We start from the raw sequence: 27,854 nt of genomic DNA on the forward strand, positions 1-27,854 counted from the left end.
AGGAGCTCAAGTATGTGATTATATTCCCCCCCCTTTTTTTTTTTGCAAAATACATGTTCCAAAAAAGATTTGACTTTTGCTACTCATATCTAAGTAATATCAAAGCATTTATTGAAAGGGTGATTATTATTGGAGATTATATTTGAAGAATAAGGCCCAAGCCTTCCCCTTTGGGAAATTCTGGAATTAGTAGTATCCCAGGTCCTAAAAAAAATCGTGTTCTCTGGACCATGCCTCCATTATAACCAGTAGGGATCAATAACAGAGAATCACAGAGGTTTCTTTGACATTTGACTTGCATATGATACTGGTATCAGGGTACCACACTGAGGCAAAGGCAAGTCTTAATAATGAGTAGTGGATTCTCATTATCTTGGTAGAATGGAAGTTCAGAGTTAGAATTAATTTAAAACATACGAATATGCAAAAGTTGAAAACAAATGTCCATCAATAAATAGCACATTAGATAAAAATAAGATTTATGTAGATTGAATTATTGGTCTGAATTAGATTACCTGTAGCAATATTATATTCATGACCTTGCCATGACCTCAAGATGGGCAAGGTAAAACTCCTCACTTCTTGATTATGAGTTTGGCCATCTAAATTGCTTAGGCCAATTAGATGTTAGTATATGTGCTATGAGTAAAGACTTGAAAAGCATTTATATGATTAAACTGATCTATTTGTGTATTTGGCATTCCATAGGAGTAAAATATCCTGGTATCTACTGCCCCTCCATAAGGAACAACATTACCTCAGCTTATCTATAGACCTGAAGTCTGAAATACAACTATATCAGTCCATCCACAGATGCATGAGAGATAAATAAATGCTTATTTTTATATGCTGTGATATTTTTATGATTGTTTGTTACCAAGAAAAAGCTGACAAATACAAGGCTTACCCACATAATGAAATATTTTATAGCTATTAAATGAGACAGATAAAGAAAGAACCTTAAAATATACTGTGAAATAAATATAGCAAGGTGCATAGCAATATGTATAACATGCTCTATTTGTGGTGAAGACAAAGAACACACTTCTATATTTGTTTGGATAATTCTAGATTGTCTATAGAAGGATGCATAAAAAGTTAACTAAAATTGTCATCAGAGAAAAGCCTGGTAACCAACAATTGGTATGTAAGTAGTTAGCAACCAGTCCAGCTGTACTGCTGCACTCCAGCGGAATATCCATCCTGGATGGACACAATTCTAGAAATAGCTTAGATGCCTCTCTCACAGATTTCAGTATGGTCTGTACAGAAAGTGAAGTAATTTCAAGGTCTAAAGAGAATTGGGTTAATTGATTTGATGAGGATCAGAGTGGGAAAATGAAGGCACAGAAAAGAATTATGTGTTCAAAATGGTTTCATCCATATATTTTTAATAAGGTACCTCCTTATGCCTTACTTCTCTGCATCTTTCACACCATACCAAAACTCCTAAGGCCATTCCTAAATTTAACATCATTATAGTCCACAGTATATAGGTAATGGACTCTATAGCTTGGAATAAACATATTTAGAAGAAAAAGCTTAGGTGAATAGCAACACTGGGCTATAAAAAAAAGAATTTTTTTTTCACAATGTGGGAAGTTGTGTGTATTTTTTTCCAAATTTCACATAGTCCAAGAAACACTGTAAGGATAAGTGCATGTTGCCATAGAAACTAGATGTCATCATTAGCATCATCAACAGTTACTAAATGCCTGTTAGTGCTGTTCTGAGTTACTTCCTGCTTATGCTAGGAAAGAAAGATAAGTTGTTTGCTATGAAAGAATTTCTAATTTAAAGAATTTCTAGAATAGAACATGCTTGGTAAGGAAAGGTTGAATCTTTATCATTCATTACTGCTAAGTACTAGGAATAAAGAGATTAGTAAGACTTGGTTCCTATCCACAAAGAGTTCAGTCTGGTATGAGGGACAGATCCATAAATGGATGATTATTAGATAACATGGAAATGCAGTGATGGTGATGTACATATTATGCACAACACCCAAAGCAATCAAATGCTGACACTAGAAGAAGTATATTCTTACTCAAAAAAAATCTGTTTATATATCCATTTCTTGTCTCATTATTTATCCTTGAACATGTTTTAAGTTTTATAATGGATAGGAGAGAAGACTTGCTATATTCTCCCCCTTAGTTCCTCTATTGTTCCAAGTTTTAACCTTCATCAGTGAGATCCCCTGTCCAATGCAGAGTTCCTACAAAAAAGTGTGAATAATGGAATTGTGGTTTCTACAAGCTGTAAAATCAAAGAATGCATGCATAATTTATATTCCACCAACTGCCAATGAGACTATTTTTCAAAACTCTGGGTCACAGGAGCCAATGGTAGGCAGGGCACCTGGGATAAAAAATATAGTACCCAGGAGAGTGATCAAGCCATATTTCCTCTGTGTTGTCAGCAAACCTTGATGATGCAGCTGCAGGCTGCCTGACTGGATCTGCAATACTCTTGTTCTCTGGGGCCACACTTGTTGCCAACATTCCACTTGTTACTTCTTGTTGGACCTTCATGGCACAGCCAACTGCCTAACCTCCTACACACCATATGCACCATCACCAAAGGCTATGCTTTGCCTCTCAGTTAACTTTTTATCTTCTCTCCTGCAGTAGAATACTCTCTCAAGCCCATCCTCTGCTAGGAGAAAATTAGATCACTAATATTATAGTATAAAAGCAGGATTCTCCAGAGAAATAGAAACATAAGGGTGCCAGGCTACACATATACGGTGACTAAGAAAGCATGGTGTCCTAATTAAATCTAGAGGGTCCTGAAGTTTTCTTTTTTTTTTCTGGTTGGTTGGTTGGTTGTGGGTTTTTTGTCATTGTTGTTGATTATTTGTTTTGTTTTGTTTTTTTGGTACCAAGGATTGAACCCAGAAGTACTTAACCACTGAGTCACGTCCCCAGCCCTGTTTTTTTGTTTGGTTTGGTTTGGTTTGGTTTGGTTTGGTTTCAGACAGGATATCACTAAGTTACTTAGGGTGTTGCTAAATTGCTGAGGATGGCTTTGAACTTGCAATCCTCCTGCCTCAGCCTCCTGAATCACTGGGATTATAGGAGTGTGCCACAGCACCCAGCTGAAATGGTTAAAGGAGCTTTAATCCTAAGTGGACCAGGGCCTTCTAGAGCATTAACACTTGTCTCCCTCCTGTGCAATAGCATAGTAATGTTTAAGGGAATGCTAACAGTCACTCTCAGTTTCATAAAGAGAAAGAATAGTTGAAGAGAGATACCTAGTTCACAAATTGCCTGGAGTTGGTTTAGGGACAAAACCATTATTGATGTGTCTGAATAACTGCTTGCATGTCAGCCTCTGCAGCCAGTGTTGTGCTTAATAAGTGTTAGTGTCATTTCCTTAATCCAGCTTCTCTGTACTTGTCTCTTTCCCTAAGGTTTATGCACACGATGGAAATACCCTTTCCCAAATAACTGCCGTTTGTAACACATCTCCCCAGTCCACTCTCCTACCTCTCTTTGATGCCAGCATGTTGCACCTATCCTCATGGCCTCTGCCAGACAATTCTCCCAACTTTATTTGAGTATGACATGACCACCTGTACACCAGGAACCTTCAGTTTCCAGGCCACAGTGTAGGAAAGGGACATCCAAGCAGTAATGCACCTAACTTAGGGAGATGGTGCTTGCTGTCTAAGAAGGCCAAAGAAGCTACAGTTCACAGGAAGGGACTTGTAGAGGAGTGTGCTAAAAAAGAACTGCAGCGATCTGGAGAAGGTTCTACCAAGTATTCATCTGAGCACTGATAGGCACGTGAATGTGCGAAGACTACCCACGGCCAGGGAAAGAATCATAAGAAAGGATTCAAGGAGTAATTCATCATATTAACAGGCTATAAAAGAAAAATCATATCAACAAGAGATAATGGGGTGGGGAGAAATTACAAAGGGGCATAAGGAAACTTTGGGTATTGATGGTTCATAATCTTAATTACGGTGTTTTCATAGGTGTATATTCATGTCAAACAGTAAATTAGATGCTTTAAATATGGGTATTTTATGTCAATTATATTTCAATAAAGTTATTTTTTAAAAGGATGATTGACCATAGTAAGAATAGCAATTTTTGTGGATTTATAGCATATATAGAAGTAAATATGAAACCTATGATATAAAGTAAATAACAACAGCAGTACAAAGGAAAGTAAATATACTAGTATTACATTTTCATACTGTTATGGTTTGGATGTTTCCCCCAAAAGCATATGTTGGAGATTTAATTCCCAATGCAACAGTGTTAGGAGATGGGGCTTGTTGGGAGGTATTTAGATCACAAGGGCTTTACTGTCATGAAAGAACGAATGCTGACTATGAAAGAACTATGGAGGGGCCGGAGCGACCCGGGTTTGGCTCAGCGGGAGAGCACTTGCCTAGCATGTGCAAGGCACTGGATTTAATTATAAAAACAAATAAATAAAATAAAGCTATTGTGTCCAATTACAACTAAAAAACATATATTTAAAAAGGGGTGGGGGCTGGGGTTGTGGCTCCATGGTAGAGTGCTTGCTTAGCATGTGTGAGGCACTGGGTTCAAACCCAAGCACCACATAAAAACTAAATAAACAAAATAAAGGTATAAAAAAAAAAGACTTAAAAACACAAGTTCTATCTCTTACTCCTGCCCCCATCTTCTAGCCTTCTGCTATGGAATGACACTGCAAAAAGGTCCTCACCAGATTCCAATGAGAACTTTTCAGCCTCGAGAACTGTGAGAAATAAATTTTTTTTTCTTTATAAATTACCAGTGTGTGGTATTCTGTTATAGCAACACATAATAGACTAAGACACAAACAATATGTGAAATGGTACAATATTTGAAAATAGACTATGAAAAGTTTTAAAAATACATTGTATTTTAGTAATCACTTTTTTAAAAAAGTGCTATAAGCCTAGTGAAATAAAAAGAAATTGGGGAAAAAAAATACTCAACTCGTCAGGTAAAGAAAAAAGAGGAAAAGTACAATTAAAACAAACAAATGACAAGATGGTACATTTAAACTTAGCCATATATCTAATTGTACTAAATATAAATGGCTTAAATAATTTAAAAGTAGAGATTGCCAGATTGAGTTTTTTAAAAGACTCAACTATATAATGTCTACAAGAAGAAACTCACTTTAAATGTAAAGACACAGAAGTAAAACAAAAAGGAGCAGGATGGGGATTTGGCTCAGTGGTAAAATGTTTGCCTAGAATGCATGAGGCCCTGGGTTTACTCTCCACAATTGCAAAGAAATAAAAATAAAAAGGAGAGAAAAAAGGTATTACATGCAAATGCAAATCAAAATTAAAGGGCATAAGTGCCTCTATTAATATGAGATTAAGTAGATTTTAGAACAAGAATTATTACTCAGGATAAAAAGGAACACTTCTTAATGATAAAGAGGACTTGTGGTGCAAACCTATAACTCAAGCTACTCAGGAGACTGAAGCAAGAGGATCAAAAGTTTGAGGCTCAGACTGGGGTTGTGGCTCAGTGGTAGAGCACTTGCCTAGCACATGTGAGGCACTGGGGTCAATCCTCAGCACCACAAGAAAAATAAATAAATAAAATAAAGGTATTGTATCCAATGTCCATCTACAACTAAAAATATTTAGGAAAAAAGAAAGAAAGAAAGAAAAAGAAAATCTGAGGCCAGGCTGGGTAACTTAGCAAAACTCTGTCCTCAAAATAAAATTTAAAAGGGCTGGGCATTTAGCTCAGTGGTAGGGTGCTTGCCAAGTATGCATGAGGCCCTGGATTCAACACCAAATATTGAAAAAAAATTGTTTTGAGTATACATTCATTTAATTACAGAACCTAATGATACATAGATCAAGAGAAATAGGAAGCCCACAAACATTAGAGCTTAAACAATTCTGTTTTGGTAAGTTGTCACAAAAGTAGAGGAAAACAAACACAGAAGATATAATCAACACCATTATTGGGTATAGTGGCACACACCTATAATTCTAGCAAATCAGGTGGCTGAAGCAGGAGGATTGTAAGTTTGAGGCCAGCTTCAGCAACTTAGTAAAATCTTGTTCAAAAAAAAATATATAAAGGGCTTGAGATTTGGCTCAGTGGTAGAGCACCCCTTCATTCGATCCCCAGAACCACAAATCAAAAACCAAAATCAGTTTTCAACCAATTTGACCTGATTGATTCTATAGAAGAGCTAATTAAACCTAAAGCAAGCAGAAGCAGGACATAATACACAAAACTGTAGAAATCAATGAATGGAAAACAGAAAAACAATACAGAAAACCAATAAAATCAAAAGCTTTTTCTTTCAAGTTAATAAAATCAGCAGGCCTCTAACCTTGCTTAAGACGGTAAACAATTACACAACTTACAAATATTAGGGATGAAAGAGGGAACATTGCTATGAATCCCAGAGACATAATAAGAAAACATTATGACTCACTTTATGCTAATAAATTTAATAACTTACATGAAATGGATGAATTCCTTTAAAAACTAACACTGCCAAAGCTCTTTTAAGAAGTTGGAAACCTTAATATTCTTATGTCCGTTATTAAATATGTAACAAGAAACTTTTCCTCAGAAAAATTTCTAGGCCCAAATGCCCATTGGGTGAAAGCTATGAAGCATTTAAACAAGAAATAATGCCAACCCTAAACAAATTTTTAGAGAAAGTAGAAGATGAAAGAAAACTTCCCAACTGCTTTTATCAGGGCATCATTAACCTTATAGTAAGTGCAGATAACAATATGGGCTAAAAAATATATGTCATTATGTCTCATGAAAGTAGAGGCAAAAATCCTTAAAAATATGTCAACAAACAAGTCTGACAATACATAAAAAAAATCACCAAGTAATTTATTCTGGAATCCAAGGGTTGTTTGACATTTCACAATCTGTCCATATAAAAAGTAAACCATGGTGATCTTATAGTTGAAAAAACAAAATCTCCAGGCTTTTGGCAAAATTCATCATCCATTCATGATTTTAGAAACTTTCAACAAACTAAGAATTGAATGGACTTTTCTCAACCTAATAAAAGGCACCCCTGAAAAACACACAGCTAATATCACTTACAGGTAAAAGACTGAACTCTTTCCCCCTCGGGTCAGAAAGGATATTTGCTCTTCCTGACTCATTTAATGCTTATACTAGAGATTCTAACTATAATGAAAGGGGGGAAAAAAGAAATAAAATGTACGCATTGTTGAAAGGAAGAAGAAAAACTGTCTTTATGTAAAAACAACATGACTATGTGAAAAATTCTATGGAATCTTTTAAAATAAAATTAAGTGTGAAATCCCAGGGACTTGGGAGGCTGAGGCAGAAAGATCACAATTTCAAGGCCAGCTTGGGCAACTTAGGGAGACCCTGTCTCAAAGTAAAAAACAAAAAAGGTGGGAGATGTAGTTCAGTAGTAAATTACCCCTGGGTTCAATCCCCTATACTGCAGAAAGTAAACTAAAACTAACTGAAATAAAAGTGAATTTAGCAAAGTCTCAGAATAGAAGGCCAAGCAAGATAAATGAATTGGGCCTAGTCAGTGAAACCAAAATGCAAAAGCACTAATGTAAAAAAAAAAAAAAAAAAAACCACACACACAAAAAACTATAAGTTCTAAGAACTGGAAAGTTTTTAAAATCTTGAATGCTGAGAGAAGAGGACAAAGTATAATAAGTAAGATGAGGCTAGGAAGACAAGTGGGGATCTTTGAACAATGGAGCATTGGAGAGTGCATCATGGAATTTAATCTGGGGAGGGACTTGATTGAGCTCATGCTGACTGAAATGTGAAAAGAGAAATAGAAGCAATCAAATCTAATTTGGAAAAAAACTCTCAGGAGGACTTTGCAATCATTTGGGCAAAAAAGATGATAGCTTAGTCTCAAGCAAAGGAGAAAGAAAAGCGAACCATAGTCAAGATACAGTTGAGAGACAAAATCAATATAATTGGTTATTGACAAATGTGGAAAAGAAGGGAAGGGGAAGGGGGAGACCAGGGCTGCTTCCAGATTTCTGGCTGCAGTGGTGAGTAGCGGTGCTCTGCAGAGCAGCAGCTGTGTTAGCTTGAGTCTCTGGGTCACAAAATACCCCAGAGAAAGAGCAGGTGTCATCTGCAGCCACAACCATGAAGTGGCATGCTGTCCAGAGTGGCAGCATGCCTGGGTCAGTTCACCCTGGAATGTGGCACTTACTGGGCCCTCCACTCCACCCTGGACACCAGCACACTGTTCATTTGCAGCATTCATTTCCCTTGATCACTTACCCAGACATTTCCTGGGCCACAAAATAATCCTCAAATTAGGGGATCAACAGAGTAGAGGAAGTTGAGGTGGCAGGGACCTCTGAGCCATGATGATTTTCCCTTCCCCTATTTCTTTCAGTGTCCCCTTTAGCTCTCTTTTTAAGTTGACATGCACAGAAGGGTGCTCATCCCTTCCTTGACTTTACCCTTCACCCTTTAGCTATCTCAATTCTCCTGGGAACCCCATCACCTATCTATCAGCTTCTTTTATGAAACTTGAACAGGTCAAGCTGAAACTAGCCCCCCTTCCTAAGTAGTAAAACATAGCCACCTCTTCAGGACTCTGGATCTTCCAAATACAAAAAGCCAGGGGCAAGAGTGGTATTGTCATTTCATTCATGTCTCAGCAGAGAGCTCCTATCTAAGGTTCATGGGAGCTTTCTGATGCCTTTTCACTGGCTCAACAAAGATTTAAAATCATCTGTTCCAGTCCAGTTTCTATGTTCCACACTGGGGAAACAATTCCAAATAAAAGGAAAGGGTACATCTTATATTTCTATAGGAAGGACAACTAGTAAGTAAACAACTAAATATGCAACAGAATGCATCGTATAAAACTTTGAATAAAATAAACAGAATAAAGAGATAAAAGTGAAAAAAAAATGCTGGGTACAGTGACACACACTTGTAATCCTCGATGCTCAGGAGGCTAAGGCAGGAGGATCACAGGTTCTAGGCCATCCTAGATAACTTAGTGAGAGCTTGTCTCAAAATAAAATTTAAAAAGAGCTGGAGATGTAGGTCAGTGGCAGAGTGTTTGCCTCATAAATGTGAGGTCCTGGGTTCAATCCCCAGTACTAGGGGGAAAAGAAGAAGAAAAGAAAGAAATGAAAAGCATTTCAGAGGAAGTGACATTTGGGTGAGAACAAGCCTGCTTTATGTTCACTACAAGTGATCCAATAAAAGTATATTTCAAGCTCTGTTATTAGGGTACTACGTGTCAATGGTGGCTATGTGAAGGCATAAAGCTGTGCAAGAAAAGATAAAATTTTGAAAAACTACAAATGTGATTCTTCTTCAGAAACACGGCTCTCTCCCTAGTAAACCCAAAGTATCCTAGAAAAGGAGATGCAGACTTGAGTTGGGACTGTTGAGGAAGAAATGAAAAGAGCAGGAATTATTATCCAAGAGAATGGCACAGTTGAGAAAGATAGGATTCTCTAAGCTTTTAACTCTCATTAACTATTGATACAGTGCTAGAACAAATGAACTATATCATGGTCTCCTTTCCTGACCTAAGGGATTGTAGGACAGGAAGAGAGGAGGCTGAGGTGGCATGGTAGTCTCCTCAACTATATCCAGTTTCCTGAAATGAGTTGAATAAGCTGAAGGGGAACACAGGGGACTGAGGGTCCTGCTCTGCTGTATTCTGGGAGGAGAATTCTTGGTAGGGCAGTCCCAGGTTGACATATGAAGAGGGCTTCGGCCCCAGCAAGACTTAGATCATTGTGTTATCGCTGTTGACCAGTGAGGAGTCCTTGCTTCCCCAATGTTGAAGAATAACACCAGAGAAGCACACCGAGGCAAGGTCAGAGTAGAAAATTAGAAGTTTATTAAAGGACAGAAGAAAAGACTTCTCCTGGAGGAAGAAGGGGACACAAGAGATGGAATCCGTGGAAGTGCGGTTGTCTCCCATTTTTATAGTTCCTTCAGTGATGGAATGTAGGTGGGGAGGCCCTGAGGGGTGGGACACAGGTGGGCCAAAGGAGTAATCTGGGCAGGAAGGACTTTTGAGTCAGCATCTTCAAGTTTGCTGGGGGCCGTACATTAACACTTCTTTGGGATGGGCTTTGGGCCTAGGGCTTTTTTCTGGACTTCATTAACATTCCATGAGTTGTCCTGCGTTCCAGGAATTCATTCTCAACATGGCCTCCATTTTAGATCTTACTCAATATTAGACCCGATTTACCTAACTACGCTGACTACCTAACTTTAAATCTGGCTTCAATTGCTTCTCAAAATGTACCAGGTTTGTTTTGTTTTGCTTTTTAATCATTGTTTGTTTGAGGTCCCCCCCACCCCCACCGCCTATAACATTTTCATTGTTTTCAGCCCTGGCACTTTAATAAAATACACTAAAAATAAGTCAATAGGAAAAGGAAATGAAAAATAAATAAGACAAGAAATGCAAGCCCAAGATTTTATTAGATTCAACAGACATAAACTACTATTAAATTGCTTTAAAAGTTTGATTCAACCAGACTGTTAGAAGAGAAAAACATCAGCTTAGGCTTCAAGCTCTGCTTTTAGAATGCACGAGATGCCTGCCCCTTCAGTGTCCCACAGGATGCCTGCCCCTTCAATGGTGGCTTTCTAGTATCCAGATATTTTGATTGGCTAAGCAAGTAATGTGTGTGTGTGTGTCTCATCATCTAAAGTGTTTATGAAAACATTGGTAGAACCTCAGGACTGTGAGAAATAGGAAATCCCAGTGGTCCATTTTCAGAATACAGTATTTATCTTTAAACATGGCTTGACATGCTAAAAAAAAAAAAAAACAGCTGGAGGGGAGGGCAGAATGGAAAGCTACAAGCAGTTACCACTGGAATGTAAAAATTCACAGCCCCCTGACACCCGAAAGATGAGAAGGAAGGGGGACCCACCAGATTAACAGAGATAAACTGTGTAGGTGCCACAAGGCATTCAACCCAGAGGTACTTTCCCACCACAAGGGAACAAAGGGAAGTGGGGAGGACTAAAGATGTATTTCTTTAACTAACCCAATAGGAGACAGTCAATTCTAGGTGATTATGCACCCCCTAGCACTCAGCCAATGAGGAATGGGGGCAGGGGAGGAATCTTGCCCCCCCACCCAAAGATAAAACACTGGTTGTACTCAAACTAGGGGTCCCTGAACACCAACCCAATCTTGCAAGACCATCATGAAAGTAAAACCTCCCTTTTTGCTCTTCCTTGTATCTCAGTCCATTTTTTGAGCTTGGACAGGTGAGTGTGTTTTTCAAGTGAGACCACAAAGGGACAAGAAGGCCTATAAAAGCCCCAAGTACAGTGGAATTGCTTTCCACATTGGGAAGAGCCCTGCACTCCTACAGCCTCCCTAGATACCCTGTGAGACTGTTATAGTGAAGCCAGATTTAAAGATAGGTAGTTAGTGTAGTTAGGTAAATCGGGTCTAATATCCAGTAAAATACAAAAAATGGAGGCCATTATAGAGAATGGAGTCCAGGAAACCAGAGCAGCACTTGGGGAAATTGAAATGTTAATGTCCCCAAGGCAGGAACCCATCCTAAGGAACTGATAATGAAACAGCTCCCAGCAAACAGGGAAGTGCTAATCAAAAGCTGCCCCAGGCCCTTCCTGCCCAGATTACTCCCTCAGCCCACCTATCTCTCACCTTTGGGGTCTTCCCACCTGCATTCTATCACTACAAAATAAAGGAAAACAAAGGACAGGAGTGTGGGAAAGCTGAAAGAAGACCTTAGCTATAAAAGAGGGAAGACCTCCCCCTTCCACGGATTCCACCTTTCTTTCGGGTCCCCTTCTTCCTCCAGAGAGAAGTCTTTTCTGCTGTCCTTTAATAAAGTTTCTACTTTCCCCTCTACACTTGCCTCGGTGTGCTTCAGCATTCAGCATTCGGGGAAGCTAGGACACCAGTAAACAGCGGTAACAATAGCAGATACCTTTGGTATCCTTCAGTAGCATCCTAACCATGATCCTGCGTATGATCACTTGGCCACACCACAGAGCCAGTAGCAAGGATTGGATTTTCTTATTTTATTCCTGGTAGTATACGGGCTTTCTAGCCTGAAGCCTAAGGAAGTAAGTAAGAAAAACATGTAATAGTATGGTGAAAATTTCCAAGTCTCCTGGGCCTACAACTAGACCTGGTATAATTCAATAGTATTTTATATTTAGCACTGTTAGTTTTAAGGAAAAAAGAGGGGGAAAAATTGGAAGAGGGCAGACTGGTGTGAGGAAGTCCTGCCTAAAACTAATCATTGTTTACCCCTTTCAACCTGGCTGCCTCCCATCCTTGCTTACTTGTTTCTGAGCCACAGACACCAAGTTCTGTATTTTTCTACCAATTTACAGCTGCAACCACTTGCATTTTCCATGTCCCACCTTTTGGGCCTTCCCACCTACATTCTCTCACTGCAAGATAAAGAGAAACAAAGGACAGGAGTGTGGGAAAGCTGAAAGAGGAGGACACAGCTGCCCCAGATGTCCCGTTTCTATTTACTTGCAAACACAAGTAGCAGATCCTTTGTGAATGTGTGAAGCAGCAAAGATAAGGCAGTCACAGATCCTGGACTTTGGCCTTGTTCCCTGTTGATGATTAATGAACTCTAGCCCTCAATTAGAATAAGATTCACTTGAGATTTGTCCTGCCTTCCACTTTCCTCTGAATGAGCCTCCCTTCCATCATTAAAAAGTAATCATGTCCAAAGAGCCAATAAAGACAATGCAGTAGTGTCCCTTTTATCCTAAATGGACTTTTTACATATCTGAGGGCTTACAGACTAGGTAATTATCAATCAAATAGGCCACTAACAAGTCCACAATTTTGTGTCTCTGAACTTACTGTCACTTTCTAAATAGAGAACTACTTCCTAGCATTTTGGACAGGATAACCTAAAGTTTAGAGGACCCTCCTTTGCTTTATTTAATTCATTAATTTGATTGTTTTTATAGTGCTGGAAATCAAACCCAGGGCCTCACACATGTCAGGCAAGGACTCTGCCAATGATTTACCCTCAGACCCACCTCTCCCCACATCCCCTTCTTTAAACTGTCATCCAGAGACCTTTACAAAAATAAATTGGGCTCAAGAACTTGGGCTACAAATAAGTTTTGGAATGAGTCATCACACCAAATAAGAAGTTCACCCTCAAAAATCTGCCCATTTTGACTGGGCATGGTGACACACACCTATAATCCCAGCTGCTTGGGAGGCTGAGGCAGGAGGATAACAAGTTTAAAACCAGCTTCAACAACTTAGCAAAGCCCTAAGCAACTTAGCAAGATCCTGTCTCAAAATAAAAAATAAAAAGGACTGGGGATGTGGATCAGTGGTTAAGCATTCTGGGTTCAATCCCCAATTGGGGGGGCAGCGGCGGGGTGGTGGGGAGGATCTTCCTTTTGTAACCAGGCACAGTGGCACAAACCTGTAATCTCAGCAACTCAAGAAAGTGAGACAGGATGATCACCAAATTCAAGGCCAGCCTAAGAAATTTACCAAGATCCTGTTTCAAATAAAAAGTAAAAAGGGCTAGGGATGTACTCAGCAGGAGAGTGCCCCTAGATTCAATCCCCCATACTGACGTGGTGGGGGTGGGGGAGACCATTCTGCCTTGTTCATTTGAACAGACGGGACTGAACTAGTAATTGGCTGACTAAATTAAAAGTCATTAGTGTTTGAGGAAGAAAAAGAAATTATAGAAACATAACAAGTACATTTGTTCAGTGCAAAGACTCAAAATGCCATCCAGCTTAACCATAATAGTATGCCACACTTTGGACAAGTTACTTTGTTATATTGTAATCTGTTTCCTCACATCACAGATTAATTCCGCCCAGTTTATGTGCTAGACTCAGTTTTGCCCCCACCCACTTGGCTGCTTGCCAAAGTGAGAGCCATTGCTGGTGCATCTCCTCACATACCAGCTGTTTCAGCCTCCCTGGGGGCAATGCTGGTCTTCCTTCCACTTGGCTACTGTCAAATATACTCCCAGCAGGAGCCACAGCAGCAGCAGCAGCACACAAATTCTACTCAAACTAAGTAAGCTGTTGTCTTCTCCAACAGCTGCTCAGAGGTACCAGGTAACACTCAGGAAGTCAGGGGAATTTAAAAACAACTAGGTGGATTTTGGCCAGTGTGAAACAGGAAATAAGAAGCCATCAACAAATAAATACTTACTCTTCTAACCTCCCAAGTCTAACAGTCTGTTCTGGGACACAGGAATGAATCTATACTGCCTCTTAGGAGTTGTCCTGCTGAAGCCAGAATTAAAGACAGGCAGGCAGCTTATATAGGTAAATTGGGTCAGGGAAGTTGGAGCCCACCCCTGAGAAACTGAAATGTTAATGCCTTCAGAGCCCTTCCTCCACCCTATCAAGATGACAGGCCTCTGCTTCAACCTGTTGCTAAGGTAACCTGGCCCAGGAATTGTTTCTCCCTACAGGGAGTTGTAAAGTTGTTAATTAATGTGCCCTGAGCCCCCTTCCTGCCCTGGTCACTCCACCTGTCTAATTTAAAGTAAGTGCTAAAAAGCCCATATTGTTAGCGACATGGAAACCATTGATAGGCTCAACAAAAAAAGTTGGGGTGGGATGGTGAAAGTGACAGCTGATTACTGAAAAGTTAACAGGAGCCTCTCATTTATTGATGGTGGAAAAGAGAAATTGTACAGTCACTTTGGAAGATAGTTTGCCTGTTTCTTATAGCACTAAACTTACCACAAAATCCAGCAATCAGCCTCCTTGATATTTACCCAAATGAAGTGAAAATTCATGTTCATAAGAAACCTGAAGGTGTATAATTTTATTTATAATTCTTAAAATTTGGAAGTTACCAGAATGTCCTTAAGTAGGAGAATGGATAAACTCTGGTACACCCAGGTAATGGAAAGTTATTCAGTGCTAAAAAGAAATAAGCAATCAAGCCATAATGTAAGGGTAAAAGAAATTGAAGTTAAAGCGTAAAAGTTAAAGGGTAAAAGACCGGGTGTTGTAAAGTTTCTAAGCTGCAAGGTCTGAGTTAAAATGTAAAGGATTAGGTATTGTTAGGTTTCTATGTTACCTGCAAAACCTGAAATTTCGGTAGCTGTTAAGACAATGCTTAGAACCGCCCAGTAAACATTTCCCCTGATTGTCTGGTTGTTTAATAACTGAAGGGGTCTGTGTGGTTGCACGCAGGCCTTGCAGGGCCTGAACCAATCAGTTTGAATGTGTATTCTCCTTAGGAATGACCTATCACTCCAGTCTGACCTGTTCCCGCCAATGAATGAACTAATCATGTTTAGGAGTTGTTGTTCAATTTTCCCGCGCCTCATGATGATTTGTTCTGATGTATACAAAGCCCTCCGCCCTCCCCAAAAAGTGTACTTAAGCAGTGCTCAGCCCCTGCTCGGGGCTCTGGGCTGCTTTCCCTTCTTGAGTGGGCACGGAGCCCCAGCATGCTGGTTCAATAAATCCCCCTTCTGCCAATTGCATGAGTGGTCACTTGGTGGTCTCTTTCTCCGACGTTTCGCGGGACCCTTACAATGAGAAGATATGAAGGCATGGTGGCACAGGCCTGTGATTCCAGTGAGTCAGGAAGCTGATGCAGGAATATCACAAATTCAAGGCCAGACTCTGCAACTTAGCAAGACCATGTCTCAAAATGAAATAAAAGAGCTGGGGATGTAGTTTAAGGGTATAGCACCCCTAGGTTCAATACCCAGTATCCCCACACACACAAAAGAAAAAAGAAAAAGAAAAAGAAAGAAAAGACACGGAAGAAAAAAAATTTTTTTATAAACTACTTACATTAGAATAATATTAGATTTACAGAGGAGTTGCAAACATGGTGTTACCGCTGTTGGCCAGTGACGAGTCCTTGCTTCCCCAATGTTGAAGAATAACACCAGAGAAACGCCGAGGCAAGGTCAGAGTAGAAATTAGAAGTTTATTAAAGGACAGCAGAAAAGACTTCTCCTGGAGGAAGAAGGGGACCCAAGAGGTGGAATCCATTGAAGGGCGAATGTGTTCCCCTTTTTATAGTTTTGGTGATGGAATGTAAGGGGGAAGGGTTGGGACACAGGTGGGCCAAACAAGTAATCTGGGCAGGAAGGACTTCATTATCACTTCTTTGGAATGGGCTATCTCCAAATCTGTTGGGGGCTGTTTCCTGGGTTCCATTAACATTCCTTTGGGATGGACTTTGGACCTAGGGCTTTTCCGGGACTTCATTAACATTCCATGAGTTGTCCTGCGTTTCCTGGAATCATTGTCAGCATGGCCTACATTTTAGATTTCATTCGATATTAAACTCGATTTACCTAACTACACTGACTACCTAATTTTAAATCTGGCTTCAATGGTATGGAATTTCAATATATTTCACACACAATTCCCCCTGTTTTCAACATTCTTATGTTAGTATGGTATATCTGTAACAATAAATGAATCAATATTGATAAATTATTAACTAAAGTCCATAATTTAGTCAAATTTCCTTAATTTGTACCTAATGTTCTTTTTCTCTTTTGAAATTTCATCCAACATACCACATTACACTGAGTAGTCATTCCTTTGGCTCCTCTTGACTCTGACACATTCTCAGAATTTCCTTACTTTTGATGACACTGACAGTTTGGGGGAGGTATTTCACAGAATGTCTATTAGGATTATCTGATGTTTCTCTCATGATTAGACTGGGTTATGGGTTGGTTTCAGAGGTCTCAGTCCATAGACAGCCAATGCCATTGCTCTGGACCTTGAGTTGAGGCAGAACACCATGGTGGAGGATGTGGAGGAGAAAGCAGTTCAGGACATGGTCATCAGGAAGCAAAGAGAAAGAGAGAGAGAGAGAAAGAACTCCACAGAAAGGAATCTTACATGCATATTACAAAGTAAAAGAAGCTAATCTCAAAAATACTCTATGACTCTACTACACTCTGAAAAAGGCAAAAATATGGAGATAGTAAAAGAATAAGTGGCTGCTAGGGACTGGCAGGTAAAAAAGGATTAAATAAGAAGAGCACAGTAGTCTTTTAAGACAATAAAAAATACTCTGATTCTATGATACTATGATAAATACATGTTATTATACATTTACCAAAAGTCATAGAATGTATAACACCAACAATGGACCCAAATGTAAATTATAGTCGATGTAGTTTCATTGATTCTAACAACACACAACTCAGGTACCTATTTTGAAGTGGGGGAGGTTGTTTGCATGTGAAAGCAGGGATATATTATTTGAAAATTTCTGTGCTCTCTCAATTTTGCTATGAATCTCACATGTCCTAAAAGATAGACTATTTTTTTTAGAGAGAGAGAGAATTTTAATATTTATTTATTTATTTTTTGGCACAACATCTTTGTTTGTATGTGGTACTGAGGATCGAACCCGGCTGCAAGCATGCCAGGCGAGCGCGCTACCGCTTGAGCTACATCCCCAGCCCTAGACTATTTTTTAAAGTAAATCGGAGATGATAAGATGGAGTTTGTAAGCATACATAGAATTACAAGAAATTTCAGTGTGAAATGTTGGAAACCTCTCAGTTGATCTATATGGTACTTGAATATGCATAAAGAAACAGTGGAAGGAAACACAAGTGAATGACAAAGATTATCTGGGGAAACTGAAAAGAAGTGCATGAGGATACTGGAGGAGGGGAGTGGGAAAGGACTTTTTGAAAAACCAGCCTCTATCTCAGAACAAAGTCTGTCCAAGGAAGGGACATGACCTTTGTCCTTGGAAAGACCCACAGAGCACTCCTAGGCACATTCCCACCCTGCTGAGTTGTTTATCTACAAATAACAGGAGAGATCTGCTGCACCTGGTGTCCCTGACTCAGGCTAGGTGGAGACCCATAGCAACCCCCTAGCAACCACCAATCAGCATGAGACAGGGAAATACCTGGGATGCCAGATGACCCCCCAGTAGTTTATGGTGGGATAACATGTTGGGAAACCATATAGTTCAGCACGTACTCCCCTCGTGGCTTAAACCAATCAGTTCAAACGAATCCCCCTCTTTTACTAGCCAATCACCCTTACCCAACTTGTTCCCACCAGTGAATGTGCTAATCATGTTTTAGAGTTGTTATTTGATTTTCCCGCGGTGTGTAATGATTTGCTAAGAGATGCTATGATGTATGTGGGAGGTCCCTGCCTTCTCCAAAGAATGTATAAAACTGCTGCAAACCCTGGGCTGGGGACCTCTCAGCGTCACCAATTGCTGTGTGTGCGCGCGAAGGACTGAGCTAGCTCGCAATAAACACCTCTTTGTTGCTTACATCAATCTTGGTCTCTGGTGGTCTTTTGGGGGTCCCGAATTCGAGCATAACATTTTCACTGTAAACCTTTTTGTTTCTGAACTATATGAATGTATTAATTACTCAAAAATTAAATAAAACTTTTACTACATACCAGATACTGTGTGTGTGTGTGTGTGTCTGTATGTTTTGCTGGGGATTGAACCCAGGGCCTCCCATATGGTAGGCAAGTATGCTAGCACTGAGCTATATCCCCAGGCCCCAGTTATATTTCTTGATTTCTTGAGGCAAGCAGGCAGCCCTGTAGGAAACCAAAACTAACATAAAGCCTTGTAAATCTGAGATTATTACCTGAAAATCACAGACAACTTTAAGAGCTGATAAAACTGACCTCATAAGTGCCAAAAAGTCTTGTGGAAAAAAAAATGACAGAAAGGACAGTTAAGGTAATTGCTGGAATCCCAAGGAGCTAGTGGTAGCTAGAATGAATGGGAAATTAGCTAAAATGTACTAAGCCACTCCTGATAAAGTAAAAGAGGAGAAAGCATTTTTATTAACCCAAGGAGCCAAGTTTAGTTGATCCTCTTTAAAAAAATGCAAATCAATTTCACTATGAAAAACCTGAAATTATTTAATTGACCTACCCATATTGACAAGACATTGAAATCAACCACTGGAACTTGATTATAAAGATTATTTTATTAAATCAATTAAATTTTATTGTCCTCAAGCCGCTGAATTTAGATGCATTTCCATGCCTGTGGTCCTCTTCTTTTTGAATTCACCATAGCTCACTTTCAGAATTTCCCTCTCAGTAAAAAGAAGTAGCCCAAAGAATGCCTCCCACGGAACACAGAAAGGCTTCCATAGTGAAAAATCTGCTCATTAATATTGTTATTATAACAAAACAATGGAATTATAAAAGCTAGCACAATCAAATTCACCATGCAAACAAACAAAAATAAATATGAAAAATTCCAGCTCTCGCTCTAAAATGGTTCTAATAAAGAGATGAGCCAGTACAATACCCTCAAGAACACACAAAGACATTCTGTTTGAAAATTAAAATTAAATATTAAACTCATACAAAGCAGTCTGCAATTCTTGTTGCCAAATACTCATAATTATTGGAGTTCTTCATCAAATAGCTGTCAAAGTTAGTAAATTTAGATGCAGAATCATATTAACTCTATTTTAAGCTGACCATATTTATTCGCATATTTCTCCCTCTCCTTTTCTCTTCCTTCTATCCTCTGAGGGATTCTCCTCTAATGAATTATAGTAACCTTGACACTTGGATAAAGAAAGTATTAGAATTACACTCTAAATTGTTATTGCATTACACTTAGTATAATTAATTATTTGTCTTATTTACATTTTTACTGTTTTATTATTTGAAAGGAGTAAAACCAGACCTTTTCTGAGCAGGATTCATATTATTAGCAACATTTGTCCATTTTTTTTTAAGTGATAGCATGTAACAAAAATTCTGTTTGTTTTTGACACAACTAAAATATAAGACAAGGGAATATTTTCTGTGGTTAGCCCTTTGAATCTGAGAGTTACTGGTGGAGATAAATATTCTTAATGCCTACACCCAGGTATAATCCTATTACATCTAAATGTTTATGTTTCCTTTGGATTTCTATTAGCTAGAAATGGCTTGTGCTGACAGCTGTGAAGCCAGCTTACTTTAGAGAAAATCCTCTTCCATTGTTACTTGTACTTAGTTCTAGAAATGATAATTACATAATACCTAACTATTTGTTAGTAATAAATTACTTGAATATAGATGTAGAACTTAAAAACAGTATATCGTGCTAACATACATACTCTATTTCAAAATTTCTAATTAAATGTCAAATCCAGTGTATCAGGTGGTGAGTTTCACAGCAGAGATTTTGTTTACAATTGTATTTTCAAGTTCTAAGTTCCATGAGACTTGACACAAAATGCTCAGGAATTTTTTGGATGAATGAATTAGTGAATGTATTTATAACAGAAATCTTGGTCAATAGACTCCAGTGTATAAGAAATACCTCACTTCTTTATGTTATATTCCTCATTTTAATTGTAGCTCCCAACCTCAATCCTAATGGACTGAAAATTTACCCTCAGTTGTATTTGTTGCTTTCATTTAGCCCAGAGTTCTGGAGCCCTATGGATACCAGGAGAGGTGTATCTGGTATATAGGAGAGGGAATATGGGCCCTAGTGGGGCTCTCTACCACTGAGCTATACCCCCAACCCTTTTTATTTAATTTTTAGACAGGATCTCACTGAATTATCCAGGCTGACCATGAACTTTCAGTCCTCCTGCCTCAGCCTCCCAAATAGCTAGACTTATAAGCATGAACCATTAAGTTGGGCAACTGATGTTTTTTCTACACATGGCACAGTCCAGATGGACACTGGTACTGTCCACATAGTCCCATGGAAAATTAATGACCAACCCAGCCCCTTGTGGTCTCCCTCCCTGGAAACACCCATGAATTTTCTTTGAGATCTTGCTGCCCCTCAGGAAGCTACTAGGAAGGCTGAGTCACCTCACTACTCCCAGAGCCCAGGGTTCTCTCCTCTCCCCAATCCTACTAGTGGTTTGGAGGAAGCCCCCAACTAATCCTTAAATTCCATTTCTCTGTGGCTCCCAGATACACTTTCTGGGAAATCTTTCCTTTTTCATTTTCCTTCTTTGACATATTTGAAGAAAGCAATGGAGAATTTGGTGAATAGATATGACAGATAGCAAAATAGAGAGGCAGTTAAGATAATGAACCCCCCAAAAAGGGCCTAATTAAATGGCCTACTCTGTAAAATGAGAAACATTCCAAACATTCCAGTCAGTCTTTTTGTTCCAGGGAAGCCTCGAGAGGGAAAGCAGGACAGACCTGAGTGAAGGATTCCAATTCAACCACTAAAAGGGCACAACCAATCAGAATGCAACAGGCATAAACAACAGACTCGGCATTTTTCCAATACTTGATTAGCATAGCTACTGTTCAATGCCCCCAAACTGCTACCAGGTCCTCTCTTGCCCACCAAGAGCTCTGCTTCTTTTCTTCTCATTTGAATAACTCCTACTCTTTCAGTCTCACTCTTTATTGTCTGTGGATGTCATTCTTTGAATGTGAAAGACAAGAACCTGGAAAGAAGTCAGGCAAGTGGCTGGGGTCTGCTGCTACACAGTTAGATCCTTCTCACAGCTGAGAAGAATCTGGTCCTGCCTTTGAGACCAGCCACTAATGCAGGGAAACATCTCCTACTGCACAGAGGGCTGTAGTCCTGAGGCAGTTACAGCAGCAGAGGTGAAGAATCTGGTGTCCTCTCTAACTCCAGTTTCATTGGAGAATGGGTAGATTTCTCAGCCTGCTTCTGCCTATGGACATTTTATATCCTAAACAGTTCCTGTCTCTTTTTATGCAAGTTCTTGGCATATTTGGCAATAAATATCACTAAAAAAAAAAGTATTGATGTTTTTATGAGTCCACTAAATTCCATGTGTCCAAAGTCACACCAACAATTCTTTTTGAGACATGAATTTCTTTCTTGACTTAATTATAGATTCTTTGAGTTTATCAAGATTCCATAGGACCTTGCCCTTAGTCACTTTTCTAGAAACATTTTTTGTTCAGCTGAATGGATTAGTATGGTCCCTTAATTCAATCAGAGGCCTTAACAAAATATCTGATAGTTACATCATTAATTTGAACTTTGTCCTGAGGCTGAATTGGCCTTTTCAGATGAAAATATCTCTCCTTTTAACTTTTACTAATTAGAGGAAGTATCTTTCAACACGGTTTTGAAATTCCTGTATTCTCTCTTCCTTTTCAGCTTTGCTTGTCTACAGCCTAATTTTTTTTTTCTTAGCTCATTTCTTTCTTATAATACCTTACCAAATATAACTAGTATCAGCCAACCCATGCTATTAATATACTGCTTTGGAACCTCTTCCTCAAAAATCATATATTTGTTATATAAAAGATCAGTGCAAAGCAGCAGGTTGTGAATGAATTAACATATTTAAGACCTGTTCTGCCAGGCACAGTGGTACCACCTGTAATTCCAGTGACTCAAGAGGCTGAGGCAGAAGCATTGCAAATTTGAGGCCAGCCTGAGCAGGATCCTTTTTAAAATAGAAAGCAAAAGGACTGAGGATGTATTTCAGTGGTAGAGTATATCTGGGTTCAAGCCCTAGTACTGCCAACACCCTGTCCCCCAAAATACTGTTTATTCCAAAAAGAAATATTTTGAAGATATATTAAGCTAAAAATGAATAAATAATTTATTTATGGAATTCAGCATATGCCATAGTATATGGGGGTGGGTAAAGTGTATATAATTGTGTGTATGTGTGTGTGAATGTACTCCTCTGCACCTTTTGAGTTCTGTATAATACATATATATTTGAAACAATAATTTTAAAAATTGTTTAACTATATGCATACAAATGAAGTGATACTTAAGAATGAATTTCAAATTAAATATTTACAGTGAAGTGCCTTCACAGAAGAGTTGGAACATAGTATGAAAACCGTTGCAACTTCATACCAAAAGTAAGAAAGAAATTACAGGATACTTAGAAACTAGACATGGGTTTGGAAGGATGTGTTCAGATGGTCACACATTGGTTTCTCAGAAAAGCAATTTTTTAAAATATTGTTTAGTTGTCAATGAACCTTTATTTTATATATTTATATATGGTGCTGATAATCGAACCCATTGCCTCCTCACACATTGTGGTGCTCTACCACTGAGCTCCAGCCCCAGCCCCAGAGAAGCAAATCTAAGTCAGAGATGGAGTGTACAATACTTAATGGGGAGTAATCTCTAGAACAGAACCTATGGGGACATGAAGGAAGTAAAACAGGGCAAAAGGAGAAGGTAAACTGTGAAGTAATCACAACAGAGCCCTCAGCTAATCTTAAAGGTATCTCTGGAGACAGATTCAGAGTTGCTTCAGATTCAAATTTAGATGAGAGGACAGACCTTTATATCCCCACAACAACCAGGCATTGGATGTTAGTTAGCTACTCCTGGGAAAGGACAAGGTGGCTCTATTCATCCGAAGACAAGAACTGGAGAAGGCTTAGCTGAGAGCTATTGACCCACTCCCAGCAACTGGGGGTACAAGGGCTTCCATCCTGGAGAAGACGATTTGGGTGGTACAGTACGGCATCCAAGATAGTCCATTCCTGAGCCTCTTAGATCCATTTGCTTCATTTGAGTTCCAAGCAGCTTACTCTAGGATTTTATTGAGTCTCTTGCAGGGGGAAGCGGGTGAGGATGGGAAGAGACCTGTAAAGGAAAGATTAGTGAAAAGAACTCTAGCACCTACTATGCAGCTGGCCTCAAGACCATAAATGACAGTCATCATCATTCTCTTCCACACCCCTTCTAGATTCCCTTTAACTCTTCTGGTCTAGGTGGCTTTCCTAGGAACAGTGACCCAGATGCTCATCTCTGAGGAGCCTAATATTCTGGTCATCATCTCCTTCTCAGAATGTGCCTATTATTTATTTATCATCAAAATTGGGCAAGAGAGTAATATTAAGAAAACCAAGTGGATCTCAGTCGTGCCAAACATATTCTTTCCTGATGTTCAGACTTAATTACTTCTTCCAAGATGGTGAAGTTTCTTCACTGCTGGTGTTTTGCCATAATGAATCCAAAGTAACTGGATGGCAGCCATAGCTTGAGGTTTAATGCCAATACTTGCTGTATTAGGATATCTCTTTGGGTGATCAGGATCTCTGAATTTGCAGATTTGCAGAGTTAGTAAACAAAATTTCTCCAGTGAATTACTGAGGAAAAATGGTTAGAGAAGCTACTCCTACCTTCATTCGTTGGTTTCCAGAACCAATTCTACTGCAAATATTTCTCAACTTCAGATATTTGAAAGAACTTACCAGACTCACTTAAGGCTTCTATTTATAGACTAATGATTCACTACAGCAAGAGATGAAGAGGACAGGCAAACACTGGGGGCCTGAAGTACAGCTCATACACAACTCCCTAGGGTTCTTATTTGACACAACTGCACTCTGAATCTAGGTCAAAACATCAAGGTCTGTGTCAGAAAACCTTAATTTCAGGAAAGCTCAATAAGAAAGTTCCCAGGAGAGTTTTTATGTACCCTTGGCCAGGCTTGTCAAACCAGTTACGCCAGTTGAAGACCATCAGTATAGAAACTGGCCCTGGCAGTTGGGGAGTTAGGCCATGGGGGTGGGGGTGTTGTGTATCAGACTTCAAAGAGCACATCATAAATTCTACCACTGTTATCTTTCATAAAAGTCAAATATCAGACATCTGGGTATCCACAGAAACAAAGAGCTTTTCCAATCCTGCTGGTAATCTCCTTTATTTACCACACTTACCTACTGGAGATAGAACACCATATAGAGATTGTTGAATTAAGATGTGTGCACATTCTGGAGACTGGCACCCCTTCCTCTCAGGTGCTCTCTCAAGGCTGGTACCTTAACAGGTTTTATTAGAGCAGTTTTTATCAAGGCTGTTTTGTCACTTTATCAGCCTCCCAGTAGAATGGCATGACAGGACCAGTGGATCTTAAGGTTGTGTGAGAACTGCTGCATCTCCAAAGCCATTAAGTGGGTCCCTTAGTCCAATGAGATGAGATGTCATGAAGGATCCCATCTCAGTGGATCAAACAAGCCCTCACAGTGATGCTAGATGAGGCCCTGCAGGCAGAAAAATTAAGCCCATATCCAGTCCCGATCCATTTCTGGAAAAGACCTGCCTTAGTCCTTTGGGGGTGCCACAACAGAATCCAATACACTGGGTGACTTATAACAACAGAGACTTATTTCTCATGGTTCCGGAGGCTGGGAAGCCCAAGATCAAGATGCTGGAAGATTCACTGTCCAGCAAGTGCCTTCTTCCTGGATTTTTCTCACTGCAACTTCACATGAGAGAAGAGGAAAACAAGCCTTCTGGAGCCTCTTTTGTAAGTGCACCAATTCCATCCATGAGGACTAGACAGTTTTGACCTAATCACTTCCCAAAAGGCCCTACCTCCTAACACTATCACCTTGGGTGTCAGGATTTCAACATACAAACTTTGGGATGGTATGTAGTCCATAGCAGGATCCAATTTAGTTAATGCATCATCATTTGACTTGTTGGTGATCTGTGGGAATGGTGCTATATTGGGGCTCAGAGTTGGTATGAGCAGCAATCAGCAGCAACAACAGCAACATCAGCCTGGGTAAGTGGCAGCCCATTCTGTTGGATCCATGAATGGGCTCCATCCCTGCCACCATGGCAACTTTGTTTATCAGCACTGGAGTAACTGATGACAAAGACTGCCTGTTATCAACCGGCTCAGTCATTGCCTACTTGATTATTTAAGGGAACACTTCCCCTATATTCTATAAGGACAGAATTAGTCTCTACTAGGGAGGAGTAGATTACTTCTGCAGAAGAATCTGGGGATTCAAGATTTTCAAGTACATTGACCCATATATCTCCACAGCCTATTGCAGATATGTCCATACCCTATCACTTCTTCCCAATCAGGGATCCCAATCAGGGCAGAAAAAAACTTGCCATGATTGATATTTTAACTTTTCTGGAGCTCTGCCACTCTTAACATCCTATAAGATATAAGAGTCTCTTTTGATGGGTATACAGCAGAGTTTTACAAAACCTTTAAAGAGGAACTAATACCAATACTTTTCAAGCTACTTCAGGAAATAGAAAAAGAGGGAGAACTTCCAAATTCATTCTACGAGGCCAACATCACCCTGATACCTAAACCAGACAAAGACACTTCAAAGAAAGAAAACTACAGACCAATATCTCTAATGAACTTAGATGCAAAAATCCTCAATAAAATTCTGGCGAATCGGATACAAAAACATATCAAAAAAATTGTGCACCATGATCAAGTAGGATTCATCCCTGGGATGCAAGGCTGGTTCAATATACGGAAATCAATAAATGTTATTCACCACATCAATAGACTTAAAAATAAGAACCATATGATCATCTCGATAGATGCGGAAAAAGCATTCGACAAAGTACAGCATCCCTTTATGTTCAAAACTCTAGAAAAACTAGGGATAACAGGAACATACCTCAATATTGTAAAAGCAATCTATGCTAAGCCTCAGGCTAGCATCATTCTGAATGGAGAAAAATTGAAGGCATTCCCTCTATAATCTGGAACAAGACAGGGATGCCCTCTCTCACCACTTCTGTTCAACATAGTTCTCGAAACACTGGCCAGAGCAATTAGACAGACGAAAGAAATTAAAGGCATAAAAATAGGAAAAGAAGAACTTAAATTATCACTATTTGCAGATGACATGATTCTATACCTAGCAGACCCAAAAGGGTCTACAAAGAAACTATTAGAGCTAATAAATGAATTCAGCAAAGTGGCAGGATATAAAATCAACACGCATAAATCAAAGGCATTCCTGTATATCAGCGACAAATCCTCTGAAATGGAAATGAGGACAACCACTCCATTCACAATATCTTCAAAAAAAATAAAATACTTGGGAATCAACCTAACAAAAGAGGTGAAAGACTTATACAATGAAAACTACAGAACCCTAAAGAGAGAAATAGAAGAAGATCTTAGAAGATGGAAAAATATACCCTGTTCATGGATAGGCAGAACTAACATCATCAAAATGGCGATATTACCAAAAGTTCTCTATAGGTTTAATGCAATGCCAATCAAAATCCCAACGGCATTTCTTGTAGAAATAGAGAAAGCAATCATGAAATTCATATGGAAAAATAAAAGACCCAGAATAGCAAAAACAATGCTAAGCAGGAAGTGTGAATCAGGCGGTATAGCGATACTAGACTTCAAACTATACTACAGAGCAATAGTAACAAAAACAGCATGGTACTGGTACCAAAACAGGGAGGTGGACCAATGGTACAGAATAGAGGACACAGAAACCAATCCCCAAAAATACAATTATCTTATATTTGATAAAGGGGCTAAAAGCATGCAATGGAGGAAGGATAGCATCTTCAACAAATGGTGCTGGGAAAACTGGAAATCCATATGCAACAAAATGAAACTGAATCCCTTTCTCTCGCCATGCACAAAAGTTAATTCAAAATGGATCAAGGAGCTTGATATCAAATCAGAGACACGCCGTCTGATAGAAGAAAAAGTTGGCTACGATCTACATACTGTGGGGTCAGGCTCCAAATTCCTCAATAGGACACCCATAGCACAAAAGTTAATAACTAGAATCAACAAATGGGACTTACTCAAACTAAAAAGTTTTTTTCTCAGCAAAAGAAACAATAAGAGAGGTAAATAGGGAGCCTACATCCTGGGAACAAATCTTTACTCCTCACACTTCAGATAGAGCCCTAATATCCAGAGTATACAAAGAACTCCAAAAATTAGACAATAAAATAACAAACAACCCAATCAACAAATGGGCCAAGGACCTGAACAGACACTTCTCAGAGGAGGACATACAATCAATCAACAAGTACATGAAAAAATGCCCACCATCTCTATCAGTCAGAGAAATGCAAATCAAAACCACCCTAAGATACCATCTCACTCCAGTAAGATTGGCAACCTTTATGAAGTCAAACAACAA

The sequence above is a fragment of the Marmota monax genome, unplaced genomic scaffold (assembly GCF_021218885.2).
Source record: "Marmota monax isolate L192 unplaced genomic scaffold, Marmota_monax_Labrador192_F-V1.1 WCK01_AAM20220418_F8-fsc00012, whole genome shotgun sequence".
Taxonomy (NCBI): Eukaryota; Metazoa; Chordata; class Mammalia; order Rodentia; family Sciuridae; genus Marmota; species Marmota monax.